Consider the following 15,020-nt stretch of genomic DNA (forward strand, 5'->3'; position numbering starts at 1 on the left):
GAGTCGCTGGAGCGCGATGAGACAAGGATATCCCTACCGGCCAAACCCTCCCTAACCCGGACGACGCTATGCCAATTGTGCGTCGCCCCACGGACCTCGGCTGCGACAGAGCCTGGGCGCGAACCCAGAGACTCTGGTGGCGCAGCTAGCACTGCGATGCAGTGCCCTAGACCACTGCGCCACCCGGGAGGCCCCTAAATAAATACATTTTAAAGGAATTATTATATTTATCTCCTTCGGTATGGAGACAAACCTCTTTTTCAGGTTAAGCCAAGTCAGCTCTACATAGACTCATTGGACATGACTGTGCGCACCGCCACTATGTTCCAGAGGCCAGCATGCGTTCTATATGTGGAGTTTACAGCTTCTTAGGGTTATTACAGAAAATATATACAGGAAAATCAGGAAAATCAGCCATGAACCCTGATCCATCACTGTATTATTACAGCAATGACATGACAAACGGTCATGACCTTATGAAGATATCCTTTACAGGAATATACACATACACGTCCTTCAGCATATTTTAGTCATTACGTTCACACATACTAAAACACACATGCCACATTACCTTCATCAGGACGTACACATTGTGCTGTGACATTATCTCCCTAATGTCCCACTTAACTGCAGCCATCAGCAGCAGCATCTGTTCGTGGTCTAAAGCCTTGGCCGCCACCACCCAGCATATGGGTTTACGTAGCTCACTGGCCGTGGAGACAGTCTATAAGCGAATGACAAGGACAATGGTATAAACAAGGACAGTGGTTGTGTCATAAATGGCACCCTACTCCCTTCATAGGGCACTACTTTTGATCAGGGCCCTGGTCAGAAGTAGTGAAGTATATATGGAATAGTGTTCCATTTAGGACGCATCCATAAACAAGGACAGTGTCAATTCAATACTCACTCAGTACATTTTACTCAGTGTACAAAGTAAGTAAGGACAGAAAAAGTGAAAAACGTTCAGTAGAAAGATTTGAGAATGTTCAAATGTAATTTTCTCCTGATATTGAACTTTAGAAAGTGTCAAATCGTTTGGGCAAGATATTGATTTTGAGTCCCTTTTTGAAAATGTGAAACTCTGATGCACCCTCAAGACTCTGTAATGGTACACACACGTTGAAAAAGATCAAGCTGATAGAGAAGACTTTGTGGTCAACAGTCATTTCCACTCTCACTGATAAGGTCATGTGTGTCATAGGAGATCACAACCACTATTTAATAACATGACTGATTTTGTCCTCCTACAGAATGACACAAGGTACTTTCCGAGAGAAATTGTCAAGGAAAACACACCCTCCGGAAAGCGCAGAAGTCCATATTACAGGCTCAAAATGGGAGTATTACACAGCGTTGTACGAGATCTACAGTTTCTTGGCAATTTCTCGCATGGAATAGCCTTCATTTCTCAGAACAAGAATAGACTGACGAGTTTCAGAAGAAAGGTCTTTGTTTCTGGCCATTTTGAGCCTGTAATCGAACCCACAAATGCTGATGTTCCAGATACTCAACTAGTCTAAAGAAGGCCAGTTTTATAGCTTCTTTAATCAGAACAACTGTTTTAAGCTGTGCTAACATAATTGCAAAAGGGTTTTCTAATGATCAATTAGCCTTTTAAAATGATAAACTTGGATTAGCTAACACAACGTGCCATTGGAACACAGAAGTGATGGTTGCTGATAATGGGCCTCTGTTATGCCTATGTAGATATTCCATTATAATCAGCCGTTTCTAGCTCCAATAATAATTTACAACAGTGACAATGTCTACACTGTACTTCGGATCAATTTGATGTTATTTTAATGGACAATTTTTTAAATTTTGATGTTATTTTAATGGACAAAAAAGTTAGCTTTTCTTTCAAAAACAAGGACATTTCTAAGTGACCCCAAACTTTTGAACGGTAGTGTAGGTTGCGTTTGTAATTTGGCATCCTAATCCCTATAACAGGGGTAGACAACTAGATTCAGCCACGGGCCTATTTTTGTTGCCGCAAATGGTCGGGTGGCAGGTAATAATTATAATAATTTGTACACTAAAAATTGTTCACAACTAACCCCAAAAAGAGATTGTATTTGAAAATAACAATAATTTCATACCTTGATGACATTGAGACAAGATCACATACGTCTCGTGCCACTCGGACTGTGCAACGCCCCTGTGCACATTTTTAGGGAATAGGGTGCCATTTGGGATACATCCATAGAGTTGTGGACTGACTGACCTGTGAGTAGAACTGCTGGAGGAATGGCTTCTTGGCTGCAGGCATCATAGTATCCAGGTGAGACCGAAGGAACTAAAACTGCTTGGCCAGAAACACCCTGGGAAGAGAGACAGAGAGAGAAATCAGTACAGGCTTTTAGCTAGGCGGATAGGCCCACCAAATCAGAGATTGAAGCAGTGTTCGAGGGGTACGGAGAGAGGTAGGAGGGGAGAGGGGAGTAGGGGCTTTAGCTGAATGGATTGGGATATTGCCGACAGACCATTTCCCCTCTTTCTCCTGAGCTTTAGAAACTTCTCTTGATCCCCTGTGCTTGTTAATGAGGCAGTTTCAGTCCTAGCATCAGATGGAGGAAGGGTGTAGGAGGTACAGTAGCTAGAAATTGAGTTTTGGCCAGGTCATAATGCACCTTCTTGTTGGTTTAAATCAGCACCATATCAGGCCATGAAGCCTAAAACAGTGGGAGTATTTACATTCACTGTGTTTTCATCACTACAGCTATACATTAGCAAACACTGAGCCACATAGAAAAGTTGTAGGGGGAAAAAACTATTAATTAAAATCAATAGAAACAAAAATAAAAGCTAGTCCAGTGTAAAAATGGGGCACAGGGGGATTGAAAACATTTTTCAAATGTGTCATCATCATCAATGCTATTATTATCCTTTTACATTTTTTACATAAACAAAATTCAAGAAAATAAGTTCAGTTTAATGATGGGCAGAGAGTCAACTGAGTGTGCAAATCTGGTGATAACCGTTAATGACTGGCCGTGCGACAAGGTCAACGCAAGGCAAGGGGAAGGCATAGAGATGAATGGACCTCATTATAACAGTATGGTAACTGTTAAATAAACAATATTGTACACTACGGACTAGGGATGTGTCCCAAATTACACTCTGTTTTCTATATAGTGCACTATTTTTGACACATAAGGCTCTGGTCAAAAGTAGTGCACCATGAAGAGAATAGGGTGCCATTTAGGATACATCCTAGGGCAGCAGGTGGAAATGCTACTTAGTAGGCTGGAGCTGGAGCCGAAAGTTCAGTTGGGAATAGATACATATGAGAGAGAAGGAGAGAATGAATCAAAATCGTTTAGCCATGGAACAGGGTTTTTCATTTGGTGATGCAACACGTCCCCTTCAGATGTTAGAGAAATGAACAAAACATGTGAATGTCTGTTATGTGTAATCCAAGATGATCCTTACATAACCACATTGTGTTGACACATTCTTTTTTAATAAGTGCTTGTTGCAGTAGAAACTAGCTGCCTACTGAGAAATAATTGAAAGCGGGCCTGAAACACATTGAAACGAATTGCAAATCTATGTGTGCCAAATAAATGAGTATCTAGGACAAAATTAGAACCTCAACAAAGACCATTACCTTTCCAGACTGCATTACATTCAACCATCGAACATTAACAAGCGCAAGTGATGTCCAATACACCACGAGACATACACACAGCTTACGCCTGCCTCCCTTTAATATGACAACATTCCCACAAATGAGCCTGGGCAAACACGTTTGTTTTTATGGACACGAAAAATGGCATTATCTGTGAGTTGTCAGCCCACCATGACCACAAATCTCATGGTTACCACGGGGAGAGATAACAAGCAAAGCCCTGACATTTATCGGGTTATGCTTATATAAATACGTCATTTAGACAATGACGAGAGGCACTTATCTTTCGCAACATAATCTTGATCTTTGCTCAGGGCCCTGGGGTGGCGGGCCCTCATTGATTATTCCATTTAAGCATGGCTAAATGAGCCGTTAAAGGTAGAGCAGCCCTTTACGAGGCTCCCATAGTCAGTAATGGCTTTATTCAGAATGGCGTATTGTATGCTGAGCATGTCTGGGTGCTAGGACAGAGTGGTTAGGTGGTGTGTAAGCCCCTTCCACCGCTACAGTAACTGCTCTGAGGGGGGGGGGGGGGGTATGTCTTCTCCCCTAAGGACCATTCCATTATCTGAGGGGGGGGGGGGGGGGGTGTATGTCTTCTCCCCTAAGGACCATTCCATTCTCTGAGGGGGGGGGGGGGGGCGGTATGTCTTCTCCCCTAAGGACCATTCCATTCTCTGAGGGGGGGATATGTCTTCTCCCCTAAGGACCATTCCATTCTCTGAGGGGGGGGATATGTCTTCTCCCCTGAGGACCATTCCATTCTTCCTTCCTTTAAAACCCCTTAAGAGCCTAAGCCCTGTCTAAGCTATATGGAATTGTTTTAAGGTCATACCAAGCATAATTTTGCTATTTGATTTTTAGTTTTAAGACCCCTTGAAGTATAAAAAAAAACAGACAGTCCCCAAAACATATCAGAAGGATGTTTGTTCTGTAGTCTGTACTATATCTGAGAGATGTACTGTACATGTACTGTGGAATATTGTTTTTGTCATCTTATCAAGTCATTCACAATTGTTTTTATTAAGAGGTGGTATTCAGGAAATACCTTGTTTCATCTAACATGTCCATGCAGGAATGCATGATTCAATATATTTTGATGTGCTACCTAATCCAGTGATTGTCATGAATTTTGGGTTGACAATTAGGCTATTGTTATATTGTACTGTTAAATAGGGCTCCAGAATTTTCAGAATTGTATTTTGTTCAATAGAGATGAATTTGCCTACATCTTTATGTGCACTAATAGCATTGTCTAATTTATTTGGGGCTAATTAACCATCTGAGTAAGTGGGAACTCAAAACACATTAGCTAGATCGCTAACTCTAAATATGATACCCACTGCTGGTGGCCATGCAGGTCACACGCTCCGTCTCTGTAAGCCATATCAAATATATTGGTTGTAAAATAGTTGCTATAAAGCTCAATATTAAGAGTTGAGAAATACCTATAAAAAAACTGAGATCTCTTCAACAGTGAAAACAGTAGTTACTTCCAAAGTTGTGTTTTTCTCCCAATCGGATTTTGAAATGTTACAGCCTACAATCATAACATTTCTCTCCCGGAGTGTGGAGGACAGCGGGTCGCTCAGCGGGTCGCTCTGCGACAGGGCAGAGCCTTTTATTACAGTAATGATGAGGATAATGCACATTATTGTTTGACCAAATCATGGTTTTAGTAGCCTGAAAACCTTTTAAGTTTGGAGTGAGGTGAGCGTGTAGAATGTCCAGCTTGCATCGATGCACCAATACAGTGTATAACTCGCACAGCCAAGTCAGAGTGTCGCACTCTGGAGCTCTGGGATTGATTTCATTTGGAACGACCCTCAGTTGCCACCACCCTCTAGGGCAGGGGTGTCAAACTCATTCCATGGAGGGCCTAGTGTCTGCAGGTTTTTGGGTTTTCCTTTCAATTAAGCCCTAGACAACCAGGTGTGGGGAGTTCCTAACTAATTAGTGATGTTAATTCATCAATCAAGTACAAGGGAGGAGCGAAAACCCGCAGACACTCGGCCCTCCGTGGAATGAGTTTGACACCTGTGCTCTAGGGACTTCTAAAGAGATATAAACAGGATTTCAAATGGGGGTCTAAAGACCATCTCTCACAGTGACTCTGTGGTGACCACCCTCTGGGCCAGGCCGTAGAGTGTCTCACTGGCTGTCAGAACAACCAGCTGGCTGAGGTGAGGGCTGGGCACCTTCTCCTTCCTCTCCTCCACTGGGCCACCCTGGATGCTGGATCCGCCTTCCCCCAGAGACTCCTAAAACAGGGGGACAGAGAGAGAGAATAGTTAGCTTGACTTGCTCCTTCCTCCCACACACAGAGAGCGGAGAGTTAGACCTTTGATAGACCACAGATACTCAGAGAAAGGGACAGACACATTCACTTTGCGATGAAGAGGGAGGCAGAGAGACTGAGAAAGACAGAGAGAGAGAGAATGGAAACAGGGGATTCCTATTCAGTTGTACAACTGAATGTATTAAACTGAAATGTGTCTTCTGAATCAGAGAGGTGTGGGGGGCTGCCTTAATAGACATCCACGTCATCGGCACCCAGGGAACAGTAGATTAACTGCCTTACTCAGAATGATAGATTTTACCTTGCCAGCAACCTTTCGGCTACTGGCCCAATGCTCCTACCCGCCAGGCTATCTGCCACCCAGAATGAGTGAGTCAGTGAGTGAGACATACAAAGAAACACCAGTTAGCTTTGAAAGAACAGTGACAGAGAGAGAGGGATAGATGAGCTGGCTTTGACAGACCAGGGAGACACAGAGATAGACATTCTTTGGATACACTCTGTGGATTACAGGCTAATAGCACCACAGACATTAGCTCAGTGGCCAACCGTTAAAGCTGGAGCAGTGAGCTATGACCACAGGCTATATCAGACAGATATGAGAGTTGGTTTTACCACAGAGCTTAAACAGTGAGCTACAGCAGTAAGATGCAATTATTTACAGTACCAGTCAAAAATGTGGACACAACTACTCATTCAAGGGTTTTTCTTTATTTTAACAAATTTCCACATTGCAGAATAATAGTGAAGACATTAAAACTATGAAATAACACATATGGAATCATGTAGCAACCAAAAAGGTGTTAAACAAATCAAAATATATTTTATATATTTTATCCTTGAGCATCTTCAAATTAGCCACCCTTTTTGCCTTGATGACAGCTTTGCACACTCTTGACATTCTCTCACCCAGCTTCATGAGGAATGCTTTTCCAACAGTCTTGAAGGAGTTTCCATGCTAGGCACTTGTTGGCTGCTTTTCCTTCACTCTGCAGTCCAACTCATCCCAAACCATCTCAATTGGGTTGGGGTCGGGTGATTGTGGAGGCCAGGTCATCTGATGCAGCACTCCATCACTCTCCTTCTTGGTAAAATAGCCCTTACACAGCCTGGAGGTGTGTTTTGAGTCATTGTCCTGTTGAAAAACAAATGATAGTCCCACTAAGCGCAAACCAGATGGGATGATGAATCACTGCAGAATGTTGTGGTAGCCATGCTGGTTAAGTGTGCCTTGAATTCTAAATAAATCACTGACAGTGTCACCAGGTAGGCACCCCCACACCATCACACCTCTATGATTCACAGTGGGAACCACACATGCGGAGATCATCCGTTCACCTACTCTGCGTCTCACAAACACGGTGGGTGGAACCAAAAATCTCCAATTTGGACTCAGATGACACAAGGTACAGACCAAAGGACAGATTTCTGTGACTTGGCTCTGACCTAACATAATCGTTTGGTGTGCTTTCGTCGTACGGCCTATTTAAATTCTGACATGTTGGCTGGATTCACAACAAGTGTAGCTTTAATTTGGTATCTTTCATGTGTGATTTCATGAAAGTTAGATTTTTATAGTAATTTATTTGAATTTGGCGCTCTGCATTTTTACTGGCTTTTGGCCAAGTGGGACGTTAGCGTCCCACATATCCCAGAGAAGTTAACTGTTTTTTGGTTACTACATGATTCCATATGAGTTATAGTTCTGATGTATTCACTATTCTACAATGTAGAAAATAGTAAAAATAAAGAAAAACCTTTGAATGAGTAGGTGGGTCTAAACTTTTCACTGGTACTGTATATATAACTATAACTGTACAGAGTGTAAAAAACTTTAGGAACACCTGCTCTTTCCATGAAATAGACTGACCAGGTGAAAACGTTGATCCCATATTGATTGAATCTGTTAAATCCACTTCATTCGGTGTACAGGGCTACGAAAAAGTATTTGCTCCCTTTCTAATTTTCTCTACCTTCGCATATTTTTTTAAATCAGATCTTCAAACAAAATGTAATAGATAAAGAGAACCTGAGTGAACAAATAACACAACAATTACATATTTCATTTGTTTCATAAACTAATTTATGCGACACCCAATGAAAAACAACAAATGTGGCTGAGTTAAAGCAGTTCTGCATGCTGTGCCAAAACCTCTCCAATATGAGAGACTGATCAAGAACTACAGGAAGTGTTTGGTTGGTGGCAGGAGAACTGGGTGTTGCATAACTTTGTTAATTAAATAAATAAAACAAGTATAATTTGTTTTGTTATTTGTAAACTCAGGTTCCCTTTATCAAATATTAGGTTTTGGTTGAAGATCTGATAACAATCAGTATAAAAAAATAGGGAGAATTACAAATAAATACTTTTTATTTGTATCATTTTTACAGTCCTCACAAGACTCGTCTGAAGGTCCCCCACCAGTTGAAAAAATGTATGGTGGTATATATGGAGACAGTTTAGTGACAAAAATATAAATCTCTCAGTTATAGGACAGACACTTAAGAACAAACTTCCCTTTTGTTTATTGGGGGGGGGGGGGGCAATCTGTTGTTCCATGTAGTGGAAAGGGCAAGAGGAATACCTACGTAAGAATACTGTTCATTGACTACAGCTCAGCATTTAACACCATAATACCGTCCAAACTCGTCACTAAGCTATAGACCCTGGGTCTCGACTCCCCCCTGTGCAACTGGGTCCTGGACTTTCTGAGGGGCCGACCCCAGGCGGTGAAGGTAGGAAACAACATCTCCACCCCAATGATCCTCAACATTGGGGCCCCACAAGGGTGCGTTCTCAGCCCTCTCCTGTACTCTCTGTTCACCCATGACTACGTGGCCATGCACGCTTTCAACTGGATCATCAAGTTTGCAGACGACACTACAGTGGTAGGCTTGAATACCAACAACGACGAGACAGCCTACAGGGAGGAGGTAGGGCCCTCGGAGGGTGGTGTCAGGAAAATACCCTCTCACTCAACGTCAACAAAACAAAGGAGATGATCGTGGACTTCAGGAAACAGCACAGGAAACAGCAGAGGGAGCCCCCCCCCCCGCCCCCCCCATCCACATCGACGAGACAGTAGTGGAGAAGGTGGAAAGTTTTAAGTTGCTCGGTGTACACATCACGGACAAACTGAAATGGTCCACCCACACAGACAGCGTGGTGAAGAAGGCGCAACAGCGCCTCTTCAACCTTAGGAGGCTGAATACATTTGGCTTGTCATCTAAAGCACTCACAAAATTTTACAGATGCACAATCGAGAGCATCCTGTCGGCAATTGCACAGCCCTCAACCGCTAGGCTCTCCAGAGGGTAGTGCGGTCTGCACAACGCATCACCGGGGGCAAACGACCTGCCCTCCAGGACAGCTACAGCACCCGATGTGAAGGCCAAAAAGATCATCAAGGACAACAACCACCCGAGCCACTGCCTATTCACCCCGCTATCATCCAGAAGGCGAGGTCAGTACAGATGCATCAAAGCTGTGAACCGAGAGACTGAAAAACAGCTTCTATTTCAAGGCCATCAGACTGTTAAATAGCCATCACTAACATAGAAAGGCTGCTGCCAACATACAGACTCAAATCTCTGGCCACTTAAATAAACTGACTTAAAAAAGGTACCAATAGTCACTTTAAATAACACCACTTTAATAATGTTTACATATGCTACAGTACTAATCTCATATGTATATACTGTTCTACACCATCTACTGCATCTTGCCTATGCAGCACGCCATCGCTCATCCACATATTCATCCTTTTACATTGTGTATTTGTGTGTATAAGGTAGTTGTTGTGAATTTGTTAGATAACTTGTTAGATATTACTGCATAGTCGGAACTAGAAGCACAAGCATTTCGCTACACTCACATTATCAGCTAACCATGTGTATGTGACCAATAACATTTGATTTGATTTGATTTGAATCTGCTATTCAATGCGTTTTAATGGGCTAATAGCAGTTAGGCCAAATAAAAATTTCCATCAAATAATATTTTTACAATTTTGGGAGGATACTTCAAGGGGTCTTAAAAGTCCAAATCAAATAGCAAATTGATCCTTAGTATGACCTTCTTAAAACAATTCCATATAACTAAGTACAGTAGAACCCCCCTGGCTTTGACAGGGCTTAGACTCTTATGGGTTAATATGCTCCAGCACATTTCAAACTCACACACACTTTTCTGGCTTTTCTACAGTTGTGAAATTCAGGAGAAAATCAACCCTGTCCCACGGGCCATGTCCATTAATCATAACAATATAACCCAAGCACCAAAAGACAGAATTCTCAGCAGAAGGCAGAAGAATCAAAATATTTTGTTAAGGTTCATCTGAGCCTGATTATGGATCATGCGGGCTGTCAAGCTGTGTGTGTGTGTATCCCTGAAACAACAGAAGCAGAACAGCAGGGGCAAATCAATAGCAATCACATCCAGTAAGTAATGAACAAATGGAAAGGCATTAAACCTGTCCACCATCATCCACTTGCATACATACATGCTCCATAGTCATCTGGGGAGAAGAACACATCTCAGGTTACCAAATAATACTAAATAGGGTTGCAAAAGTCAAGTAACCTTCGCAAAATGCTTAGGATTTCCTGCTTATTCCTGATCAGAGCCCTAATTTTGATCAGAGCCTTAAGTACCAAGCTCCATATAAATCAGTCAAAACATTTAAACATTCAAGAATGAAGAAACATGTGACATGAAACCACTAAATAATTGCTCATAAATGGCTAAATTACCTTTAATTATTTGGTTTGGTAGCTAATTAGATATTATAAATCATGCAAGGCCCAGCAATAGACTAGTGTCCTGTCCGGGGGGTGTAGCCTTGTCCATCAAGCTGCCTCACACTACAGAAACAGGAGACAGGCTCCGTTCAGCTCGCACAAGCCAAGGCTACTTACTTATGGGCTTGTAATGGGTAGGTAATAGCCCCGTTGGGGCCTACTAATTAAGTCAACTTAGAAACCATTAATCAACGATAAGAGGGGCGGGTCTAAAGGATGAATGCATGTCAAAGAATCAGATCAAAGAATCAGAGAAGGATTTGCCATTCAACATGCAGCATTTAACAGACGACAATGTTCATATCACTGAAATATGAGCATTCAGATGAAGTTCGGAGTCGGGTGAAGTTGCCCTGAGACGCTGCTCTTGGGTCACTTTTGCATTTCACCCACTAATGGTTAAGGTTAGGAATAAGGGAGGGGAAGCTGATCCTAGATCTGTACCTGGAGCGTAATGCTCCCATTGGCAGAACGAGCAGTCAAATATCAAACCAAAACTTTATAATGAAAAACAATGGCAGAATGCTCGGTCACCCATTAACTTCCCTGGGGTTAAATGTGTGTGTCAAATACTAGTTTGACAATGTCTTAGGTAGACTGGTCCCAGATGTGTTTGTGCTATCATATCAACTCATTTTCACTCATTATCATGCCAAACATAGATTTGACATGATAACACAAACAGATCTGGAACGCTAACTTTCCAAATCCCATCCACTCCTGTCTAGAGAACCATTAGATGATGCAAGTCAGCAATTTCGGTGCACAATACCTTCACAGAGTAAAACCACTAAACTACGTGCAGTAAACTGAAGCATAAACATGATTAACATCCTGCGCTGGTGGAGTTGATCCAGAAAACCCATTAGACTTCCCACTCTATTCTGAGCCCGATTGTGATTCATGATAAAAGAAACCCAAAAGTAAAAGTCATTTATGAACTGACAACAACCCAAAACCTCAGCCGAAACTGCTCACCCTCCAAAACCTCAGCCGAAACTGCTCAGCCTCCAAAACCTCAGCAGAAACTGCTCAGCCTCCAAAACCTCAGCCGAAACTGCTCAGCCTCCAAAACCTCAGCAGAAACTGCTCAGCCTCCAAAACCTCAGCAGAAACTGCTCACCCTCCAAAACCTCAGCAGAAACTGCTCACCCTCCAAAACCTCAGCCGAAACTGCTCAGCCTCCAAAACCTCAGCCGAAACTGCTCACCCTCCAAAACCTCAGCAGAAACTGCTCAGCCTCCAAAACCTCAGCAGAAACTGTTCACCCTCCAAAACCTCAGCCGAAACTGTTCACCCTCCAAAACCTCAGCCGAAACTGCTCAGCCTCCAAAACCTCATCAGAAACTGCTCAGCCTCCAAAACCTCATCAGAAACTGCTCACCCTCCAAAACCTCAGCCGAAACTGCTCAGCCTCCAAAACCTCATCAGAAACTGCTCAGCCTCCAAAACCTCATCAGAAACTGCTCACACTCCAAAACCTCAGCAGAAACTGCTCAGCCTCCAAAACCTCAGCAGGAACTGCTCACTCTCCAAAACCTCATTAGAAACTGCTCAGCCTCCAAACCTCAGCAGAAACTGCTCAGCCTCCAAAACATTTACATTTTACATTTAAGTCATTTAGCAGACGCTCTTATCCAGAGCGAATTACAAATTGGTGCATTCACGTTATGATATCCAGTGGAACAACCACTTTACAATCGTGCATCTAAATCTTTTAAGGGGGGGGGGGGGGGTTAGAAGGATTACTTTATCCTATCCTAGGTATTCCTTAAAGACGTGGGGTTTCAGGTGTCTCCGGAAGGTGGTGATTGACTCCGCTGACCTGGCGTCGTGAGGGAGTTTGTTCCACCATTGGGGTGCCAGAGCAGCGAACAGTTTTGACTGGGCTGAGCGGGAACTGTACTTCCTCAGAGGTAGGGAGGCGAGCAGGCCAGAGGTGGATGAACACAATGCCCTTGTTTGGGTGTAGGGCCTGATCGGAGCCTGAAGGTACGGAGGTGCCGTTCCCCTCACAGCTCCGTAGGCAAGCACCATGGTCTTGTAGCGGATGCGAGCTTCAACTGGAAGCCAGTGGAGAGAGCGGAGGAGCGGGGTGACGTGAGAGAACCTGGGAAGGTTGAACACCAGACGGGCTGCGGCGTTCTGGATGAGTTGTAGGGGTTTAATGGCACAGGCAGGGAGCCCAGCCAACAGCGAGTTGCAGTAATCCAGACGGGAGAAAAAACCTCATCAGAAACTGCTCACCCTCCAAAACCTCAGCAGAAACTGCTCACCCTCCATTTGCAGAACACAAACAACAAATATTGATTTGTTCTCAACAGAGACTTATCGGGATTTGCGTGAAAAAAATTATTTTAAAGCTTTTCAAAGCTGTGGAAGTAAAGTAATCTATGAGTCCATCACAACAGACCGATTAAAGCTATTAGGTCAAAGGATTTAAAGAGCAATATTGTGGACAAGATCCAAAATCAAAATGTATTGACGGTGTCCATATAAGGAAAACGTAAGTCTCAATAGGACTTTAACTAGTCACTTTAATAACTCCACCTACATGTACATATTACTTCAATTCCCTCGACACCGGTGCCCCCTCACATTGATTCTGTACCGGTACCCCCTGTATATAGCCCCGCTATTGTTATTTATTGCTTCTCTTTAATTATTTGTTATTCTTATCTCTTACTTTTTTGGGTTTTGTTGGTATTTTCTTAAAACTGCATTGTTGGTGGTTAAGGGCTTGTAAGTAAGCATTACACTGTAAGGTCTACACCTGTTGAATTCGGCACAACTGACAAATACAATTTGATTTGATTTGACTTGACTTGGTAAGCCTGTCCTACCATGGACATGATGCAAATTAATTTAATCTCGAGCAGATCTGTCTGTCTGTCTGATGCTGATGAAAAGGCTGTCCTTAAATATACATACTGTATATACTGGAATGAGTAGGTGTGTCCAAACTTTTGATTGGTACTGTGTATATATAAGCTACCGTTCAAAGGTTTTAGAACACCTACTCATTCAACGGATTTTCTTTATTTTTATTATTTTCTATACGTTGTAGAAGTTGTAGAAGAAGAGAATACATCAAAACTATGAAATAACACATATGGAATCATGTAGTAACCAAAAAACAGTTAAACAAATCAAAATATATTTTATATTTGAGATTATTCAAATTTTCCTTGACAGCTTTGCACACTTGGCATTCTCTCAACCAGCTGCATGAGGGAGTCACCTGGAATGCATTTCAATTAACAGGTGTGCCTTGTTAAATGTTAATTTGTGGAATTTCTTTCCTTCTTAATGCGTATGAGCCAATCAGTTGTGTTGTGACAAGGTGGGGGGGTCTCACGTTCGTCGTAACATTGAAGAGAGGTAGACCAAGGCGCAGCGTGATAACAATACATCTTCTATTATTTATAACGAAGATGAAGAACACTTAAACAAACTATACAAAAACAACAAACGAACGTGAAGCTATAATTACAAAAGTGCAGACACAGGCAACTTACATATAGACATAGACAATCACCCACGAACTACCTAATGAATATGGCTGCCTAAATATGGTTCCCAATCAGAGACAACGATAGACAGCTGTCTCTAATTGAGAACCAATCTAGGCAACCATAGACATGCATACACCTAGACTAGACACTGCCCCATAAACATACAAAACCCCTAGACAATACAAAACACATACATCCCCCATGTCACACCCTGACCTAACTAAAATAATGAAGAAAACAAAGATAACTAAGGCCAGGGTGTGACAGGGGGTATACAGAAGAAGAAGACACATGAAGGTTAGTCAATCTGGAAAATGTCAAGAACTTTGAACGTTTCTTCAAGTGCAGCCACAAAAACCATCAAGTGCTATGATGAAACTAGCTCTCATGAGGACCGCCACAGGAATGGAAGAGGATAAGTTCATTAAATTATACCCCAAATAAATGCTTCACAGAGTTCAAGTAACAGACACATCTCAACATCGACTGTTCAGAAGAGACTGTCAATCAGGCCTTCATGGTCGAATTGCTGCAAAGAAAACACTACTTAAGGACACCAATAATAAGAAGAGACTTGCTTGGGCCAAGAAACACGAGCAATGGACATTAGACCGGTGGAAATGTGTCCTTTTGTCTGGAGTCCAAATTGGAGATTTTTGGTTCCAACCACCGTGTCTTTGTGTGGGTGATCTCCGCATGTGTATTTCCCACCGTTAAGCATGGAGGAGGAGGTGTTATGGTGTGGGGGTGCTTTGCTAGTGACACTGTATGT

The 15,020-nt window shown here is 42.6% G+C and overlaps 1 pseudogene; it reads right to left on the bottom strand.

The window, feature by feature from the left end:
- The window catches only part of LOC129820191 (syndetin-like), a 331,482-nt pseudogene that overhangs the window by 76,254 nt on the left and 240,208 nt on the right, over nt 1-15,020 (bottom strand).

This window comes from Salvelinus fontinalis, chromosome 22, assembly GCF_029448725.1.
Source record: "Salvelinus fontinalis isolate EN_2023a chromosome 22, ASM2944872v1, whole genome shotgun sequence".
Lineage (NCBI taxonomy): Eukaryota > Metazoa > Chordata > Actinopteri > Salmoniformes > Salmonidae > Salvelinus > Salvelinus fontinalis.